The sequence below is a fragment of the Macaca thibetana genome, chromosome 3, assembly GCF_024542745.1.
Source record: "Macaca thibetana thibetana isolate TM-01 chromosome 3, ASM2454274v1, whole genome shotgun sequence".
Taxonomy (NCBI): Eukaryota; Metazoa; Chordata; class Mammalia; order Primates; family Cercopithecidae; genus Macaca; species Macaca thibetana.
Window position 1 is genome coordinate 94,368,629 of NC_065580.1, and position 7,539 is coordinate 94,376,167.

The 7,539-nt window shown below is 42.3% G+C and overlaps 1 non-coding gene across 1 annotated transcript; it reads right to left on the reverse strand.

The window, feature by feature from the left end:
* Positions 1-4,002: 4,002 nt before the first annotated feature.
* Positions 4,003-4,108, reverse strand: LOC126951876 (small nucleolar RNA U13). Its single transcript, XR_007724717.1, has one exon. It is a non-coding gene; the product is annotated as a small nucleolar RNA U13 (small nucleolar RNA).
* Between the last annotated feature and the right edge of the window lie 3,431 nt (positions 4,109-7,539).

The following is a 7,539-nucleotide window of genomic DNA, read 5'->3' on the forward strand; positions in this document are numbered from 1 at the left end:
TTTAGTAGAGATGGAGTTTCACCATGTTGGCCAGACTGGTCTCGAACTCCCAACCTCAGGCAATCCGCCCACCTCGGCCTCCCAAAGTGCTGGGATTACACGTGTGAGCCACCGCACCCTGTAGATCTCATTCTTTTTAATGGCTGCAGGCTGTTTTTTTCTGTACTCGGGCTCTACAGGGCCAACTGTGGGACTTGAATATGTGAGGATTTTGGTATATGTGGGGTTGGCAGGAGTAGAGGGGCTGGAACTAGTCCTCTATATATGGAGGGATGCTAGTTTTGAATGAATCAATCAGTGGGAAGAATGGATCAAACATAGCTTTAGAGAAGAGGTGATTTTAGGCTGGTTTTATTCATTGAAATACACTTTTTTTTTTTTTTTTAAAGAAGTAAAGATAGGGAGAGGTGTGATACGGAGCTTGAGCAGAAGTTTTCATCTGATGCCATGTCCTTTATTTGACATTGGTTTCATCTTGCTACAGCCCAAGATATCCAGTGCCCATATAAGAAGCTACACTTTTGATTGAAATCCCAGGATTATAGAAATGGAACTGGAACCAGCTCTCTGCTCTCAGAATCAAAAGAAACTAATGATACCTTGATCAGGAAGAAGAGAGGAAACCAATTTTTTAAAAAAGACTGTATTTACATTCATTTAATTTATTATTTTATGTTTATTGACTCATTTAGTACTCACAACTCTGAAAAAATGTTATTGCATTTTAGAGATGAGAAAACTGAGGTTCAGAAAGACCGAACAACTTGTCCAAAGTTGTATAGCTATTCAGGTGGAGCTGGTATTTGAGTCCAGTTGTTTCTGACTCCCTAGGCCAGCAGCCTCTGAAGCGCATGCATTTTCCACCCTGTCCCCATACTGCCAGAGCTCAGTGCCATACTTAGGCAGTCAGTTCAGTTCCAACGTCTTACTATCTGCCATGTTTTCAGACTGAAACCTGGGCTTTTATGAGCTCAGTGGAAACACAAGAAATGTTATATCTAAGTTTTTCTTAATTCACTGGAAATCCGTTTGAGCTGATGCTTCATGTGGTATGTTTGACAGTGTAACTCATCCCAGTTTTGCCTAATAAAGGAGAGGAAGTTTGGAGAATGGTTAGTAGAAAGAAGGAGGGGAGAGGAGGGAGGAAGGCAGGAGAGAGAGAAAGGAAGATAAAAGGTATTTGCCAGAGAGTGGCTGGAAGGAAAATGAAGTTTTCCGGGAAGGGCACTACTGATTTTAACTGGGAAATGGCCAGGAGCTAAAGGCCAGTGATGAGCAACAATGGACATGCCAGGCTGATGAGAGTTTAGTGTTGTATTTAAACATAAAACCTATGCAAAGTTGATGCTGCCTATCAGGATACTTACAGCCTCATCTCATGAACCCCTGGAGCACCAGGGCAGAACAGTTGGGAGGAGCTGGACTGGAACAGGGATTTCCTGGGTTGCTGTAGAAGTTCTAAGAGTGTTTTTTTGTTCTTTTAAAAAAAATTATTTGTATTAAATTAAGGGATACAAGTGCAGTTTTATTACAGGAATGTATTGCACAGTCGTGAGGTCTGGGCATTCAGTGTATCCATCACCTGAATCAAATGTACATTTTACCCATGAAGTACTTTCTTATCCCTCACCTCCTCCCTACCTCCCACCCTTCCGAGTCTCCAATGTCTAGCCTGTTCTTTCCTCTATCAGATTCCCACACAATCATCCAATAGCTGAGAAAATCAATTGCTTTGCACTAGTAACTACTTTCAGTGTTTTCTATTTGTAGTATTTTATTTTATTTTATAAGGGCACATTTGACTCTGTTGTATTCTAGAAATCATCATTAATGGTAGAATTTCAGACCCTGTGATAGGCCAGTTTGAATGAACACAGGTACTATTCTAAAATGATACCTCCTCTGTTGTGGGTCCTCCCTGTGCTCTGGGATAGCCCCGTCTTGGGGAAACTGTGCTGTGCCGAGGTGTTTTTTCATACGATTGCTTTCCCATAGTGCATCTGCCATGGGAAAGTGAGCTACATGGAAGAGAAGCATACAGAAAATAAGAAGAGAAGACAATGGGCTCTTCCTGAGAAGCAGTCATTGCTATGAAGAAAGTCACTTAGAGGGCAAGAAGAGAGACACAGGCTGCTTGTGAGACCCTCGGGCAGAGTGAGAGCACGAAGATGGTCCCTGTGGACTCCAGGTCACAGGTAGATCTGACAGCTTAGGCTCATTTTCTCAGGGTCATGACTGTTGAGAAGGATGGATTTCACCTTCTGTGTAAGAAGCATTCCTAGAAATATGAAAACGTTTGCTTGTAACTGCCACCGAGCAGGGACAGAAGCTGCCACGTGTGGAGGGCTCTTGTCAGTGTCCTGAGCACTCTGCATTTGTGGCATGTTACTTTTCTCAACTGTATAACAGGAGAACTGGATCAGGAGATCCAGTCTAACTCATTTTGACAGACTCTCCAGGGTTTGGGTGGAAAACAGCCTTTGCATTGCTGAGGTTACAGAAGCAAGGATTAATCATACCTCAGAGCTATGCATCTGTTTTGACCAGCAGGACTACTCCCTGATGCAGTATATGTGTGTGTGTGTGTGTGTGTGTGTGTGTGTGTGTGTGTGTAACATTTTCTTTTTCTCTCAACTTTCTTCCTGGAACGTTGCTGATACTTTCTGATCTGATTTTCGTTTTGACTACTGGCTCCCTTTCCCTTTTGCACAGGTGCAAGGCTGAGGTTTTCTTCAACTGACAATTCTTTATCAGTACACGGAATTTTAGAAATGGACTGGGAGATAGGCTATCCCTGATGCACTTTTAGTTTCAGATCATCTTATCTGCATCCAGCCCCTGGCATTTGCTGCTTCCTAGAAACATAAAATTGGTAAATTTGCTGGCTTTTATTTATTTTTTTTTTTTACCTTAAATAAAATCCTTTTCCTCTATGATAATCAGCTCCTGGGAAATGGCAACTATGACTACATCCACCAGCCCTTTGATATGGCAGCTACGGAAGAAAGAATGATGTGGCTTGTTTGCCTTACTAATTTTTTCCTCTTCACATAGGTCTATGGGAGCATTTAATGAACCCATATGGATTTGAAAAGGACATCACAGAAATAGAGTAGAAATCCAAGAGGGTTTGAAACATCAGATTTAGCTTCCCTATCAGCAGGTCTTTAGTTTGAGATGGCTTCTTGAGCCACCTGAGTCAGAGCAGGAGGAGTCCAGCAGAAAGCCCCGGCAGACCTGCCCTGAGAAATGTTCTCTGACAAAGTGGCAGTGGAAGTGCTGCCTCTGATCATCCTCAGGCACATAACAGAAGGCAGAGATTTCACAAGGGGAGGGTGTTTTCCTGTTTGGACCCCTGGCTTGTTGACTTTTGTCATCCTCCTTTGGCCAGTCACACACCCTCGCTCTAACGCTAATCTCACCCTGGGCCTGGTGGGTATAGCAGGGTGGGGCAGCATGTTACCAGCTTTGGCTTTGCATCCAAGCTGGGAGGAGCTGACAGGACCACAGACACAAATGAAAGCTCTTTCTCCACCTCATGGAAGGGCAGAACCCTGCTGCTGGGCACTCTTTTGAGCATGACTGTGTATTGTGAACTCAGAGTTTCACTCGCTGAGGGGTTGCTTGGTTGAGCCATTTGCACTCAGGGTTTGAGGACCTTGCTTCTCTGACATTTCCCAGATGTGGTTTGTGGTCGGATGCCCACGTGGCTTTAGATCAGCATTTTCTAGATACTGTTTCTGAGTCTTTAGATTTCAAAGGACATCAAGATTGGGCTGTGTGACCTTTTCCTTTAAGCTGCCTCACTTTATGCTCACTTTATATCTCTGATTTTTTTTTTCTCTCTTACTCTACACTGCTTTCTCCCTACCCATCTCCTAATTTGGGTTTCTCTGTTATCTCCTTATGCATGGCACTGCTTCTTTCAGTAGAAATAAATAAATAATGCACAATTTCTGATTTATAAATAATACATTCTCAAACTAAGATAATTTTTTTTCACTTCAGACATAATTTGCTAAAGTCGAGTCAAACAAGATTTGAGGGAGGCACTTCTCACACATTAGCGTGAAAACCCAATCATCACGCTCTTGAACCACGAAGGGATGGAGATGAAATTTTTTTGAAACATGTAAAAGTAGAAAAAATTTAAAAAATCCATTCTAATATAAAAAATCACCCTCTCCTCTCCTTCCTGAATCTTTTTATTAGATGTTGACTAGGTGCTGGCATTTCATTTATAAAAATAAGCATGTCAAATGCCCACAGGCAAGGGCAGCTTTATAACCAAGGGAAACAGTGGGTGCAGTGGAAAGAGTGTAGACTGATCTGGGTCTGAAACCCAGCACAGCCACATCCTGGCCATGACTTTGGGCAAGTAATTTATCCTCTGTTGGCCTCAATGAGTAAAGTAGGAGTAGAAAATATGTGTCTTGGGAGTATTAAATGTTAGACTAAAAGCTATGCAAGGGCAGCCTTTCACAGGGAAGATGTTCAATAAATACTTTTGCAATGATAATATAATTTAAAAGTTAAGAAAATAGGCTGTGAGGGAAGTGTAGGCAATGGGAGCAGTTAGGGCTGGAGTGAGGGAGGGGTGTGAGGAAGAATCAGCTTGGCAGAGGAATTTCTAGGGCACATCTGATTCTACCCAGGAGGCTCACTTTGCTGCTGCAAAAACCCGGAAGTGTGGAGCCCCCAATGCTGATTCATCTGAGAAATCTTCCGTGACTACCCTGCCCTTGTAGAGCAGGGAATTTTTTTTTTTTCCCCTCTCTGCTCCTGCAGCACTTTGTGGCTTTTTAATGAATTTATCACATTATAAAATCTTTTAAAAATTGACAGCTGGATTCCTCACATGCCTGTGAATTTCTCCAGGGTAGGGATAACACCACACTCATCTTTGTATCCTCAGATGTGCCCAGCCTGGTTTGTTAGATGTCAGGGTAGATGGATATGTCCATGTATAGTGCACATTATCATCAGTGCAAATAAAGCTTTGCTGACTCAGAATGCTTGGAGGCGTGAGGATTTGTGCGTGGGTTTCTTTTTGCAGGAGTTGTTGGGGAGAGGCCGTGGTGCAGCAGAAAGGACAGACTCTAGAATGGAGAGATGCTGTGTTCTGATTAGTTAAATTTTCTCTACATTTAAAGTATACACAAATATCCCTTTTGGTTTCAGCCCCCATTCAGTGTTTCTGAAAATCCATAGGGATTCAATACTTCTTAAACTTTTCCACTGCAAAATACCCTAAGGCAAAGGGGAGTGACCACCAGCCTGATTGGGGTTGGGAAGAGTAGGGGATGGGGTCAAAACCTGAAATTGTCTGCAGCACACTCACAATTTTGAAGAGTATTTCATTGTCTGGATGCATGCGGTTTTAATTTTAGCACTTTGGGAGTAGAGGCGGTAGGATTGATTGAGCCCAGAAGTTTGAGACCAGCCTAGGCAACATGGCAAAATCTAGTCTTTACAAAAAAAATTAGCCAGCTGTGTCGATCTGCATGTGTAGTCCCAGATACTCGGGATGCTGAGGCCGGAGCATTCCTTGAGCCCAGGTTGCGGATGCGGAGAACTGTTATTGCGCCACTGCACTCCAGCCTGAGCAAGAGAGCAAGACCCTGTCTCTAAAATAAATAAATAAATAAATAAATAAATAAATAAATAAATAAATAGTGTTACTTAATCTTAAAAATTCATGAACATGTTGCATTAAACACCATTCATTCCATCATTCCATCATCAATAATGACCCTCTCCTTCCCGAATCTTTTCACTAGCCAGACTAGATGTTGACATTTCATTCATAAAAAATAAGCACGTCAGCCGGGCGCGGTGGCTCACTCCTGTAATCTCAGCACTTTGGGAGGCCGAGGTGGGCGGATCACGAGGTCAGGAGATCCAGACCATCCTGGCTAACACGGTGAAACCCTGTCTCTACTAAAAATATATATATAAAAAAAAATTAGCCGGGCGTGGTAGTGGGCCTGTAGTCCGAGCTACTGGGGAGGCTGAGGCAGGAGAAGAGTGTGAACCCAGGAGGCGGAGCTTGCAGTGAGCGGAGATCACACCACTGCACTCCAGCCTGGGTGACAGAGCAAGACTCCGTTTCAAAAAAAAAAAAAAACAAACCATGTCAGATACCTGCAGGCAGGGGCAGCTTTATGTTCAACTTTGTTTTTATACCATACATATACATAATTTTCCTCTCTAAATCTCTGAAGAAAATTGAGCTTTAGGAAGATGTGCCATATTTATACCTTGACTTGGTTCTCCTCCTGACCTCTTTACTCCACACACCCCCACAACCATGTAGGTCTGAGGGAGTGTGGGCCCAGGATTCTCAGGGCGTGGTGTATTTTCCTACCGTAGTAAATGCAGGTACAGGCATACACTGCAAGAGGCTGTTTCAGTCAATAATGGGCCTCACGTACAAAGGTAGTTCCAGAAGATGGTAATCAGGCTGAAAAATTCCTATCGCCTAGTGATGTCATAGCCATTGTGTCCTCAAAGCACAATGTATCACTCCTGTGTTTGTGGTGACCCTGGTATTAACAAACCTATTGTGCTACCAGATGTGTGACAGTCTACCACATACAATTATGTACAGTACATGATACTTGATGATGATAAATGACTATGTTATGGGTTTATGTATTTACTATACCTCTTATTATTTTACTGCGTACACTTTTTCCTTATGAAAACACCCTCGGGCAGGTCCTTTCGGAGGTATTCTGGAAGAAGGCATTGTTCTCATAGGAGATGATAGTGCCCTGAGTGTTATTGCCCCAAAGGCTTTCTAGTGGGACAGGATGTGGAGGTGAAAGATACTGGTACTGATGATCTTGACCCTGTGGAGGCCTAGGCAAATGTGTGTGTTTGTATCTTAGTTTTTAACAAATAATTTTAAAAAGTTAAAAAAAAATTAAAAAATAGATAAAGGCTCATAGAATAAGAATATAAAAAAGAAAATAGGCCTGGTGCAGTGGCTCATACCTGTAATCCCAGCACTTTGGGAGGCTTAGCTGGGCAGATTGCTTGAGCCCAGGAGTTCAAGAGCAGTCTGGGCAATGTGACAAATTGCCATCTCTACAGAAAATAGAAAAATTAGCCAGGCATGGTGGTGCACACTTGTGGTCTCAGCTACTTGGGAGAATGAGGTGGGAGGATCACCTGAGCCCAGGAGGTTGAGGCTGCAGTGAGCTGTGATTGCACTACTGCACTCAACCGGAGTAACAGAGTAAGACCCTGTCTCCAAAAAAGAAAATAAAATAAAAAGAAAAGAAAATATTTTTGTGTAACTGTACAACGTGCTTGTGTTTTAAGCTAAATGTTATTACAGATGAATCAACAACTTAAAAAATTAAAAGTTTATAAAGTCAAAAAAATTACAGTTAGCTAAGGTTAATTTATTATTGAAAAAAGAAAAATATTTTTATAAATTTAATGTAACCTGAGTGTACAGTGTTTATAAAGTCTGGAGTAGGGTTCTACTGTAGTACAGTACTACAGTAATGCCCTATGCCTTCACATTCA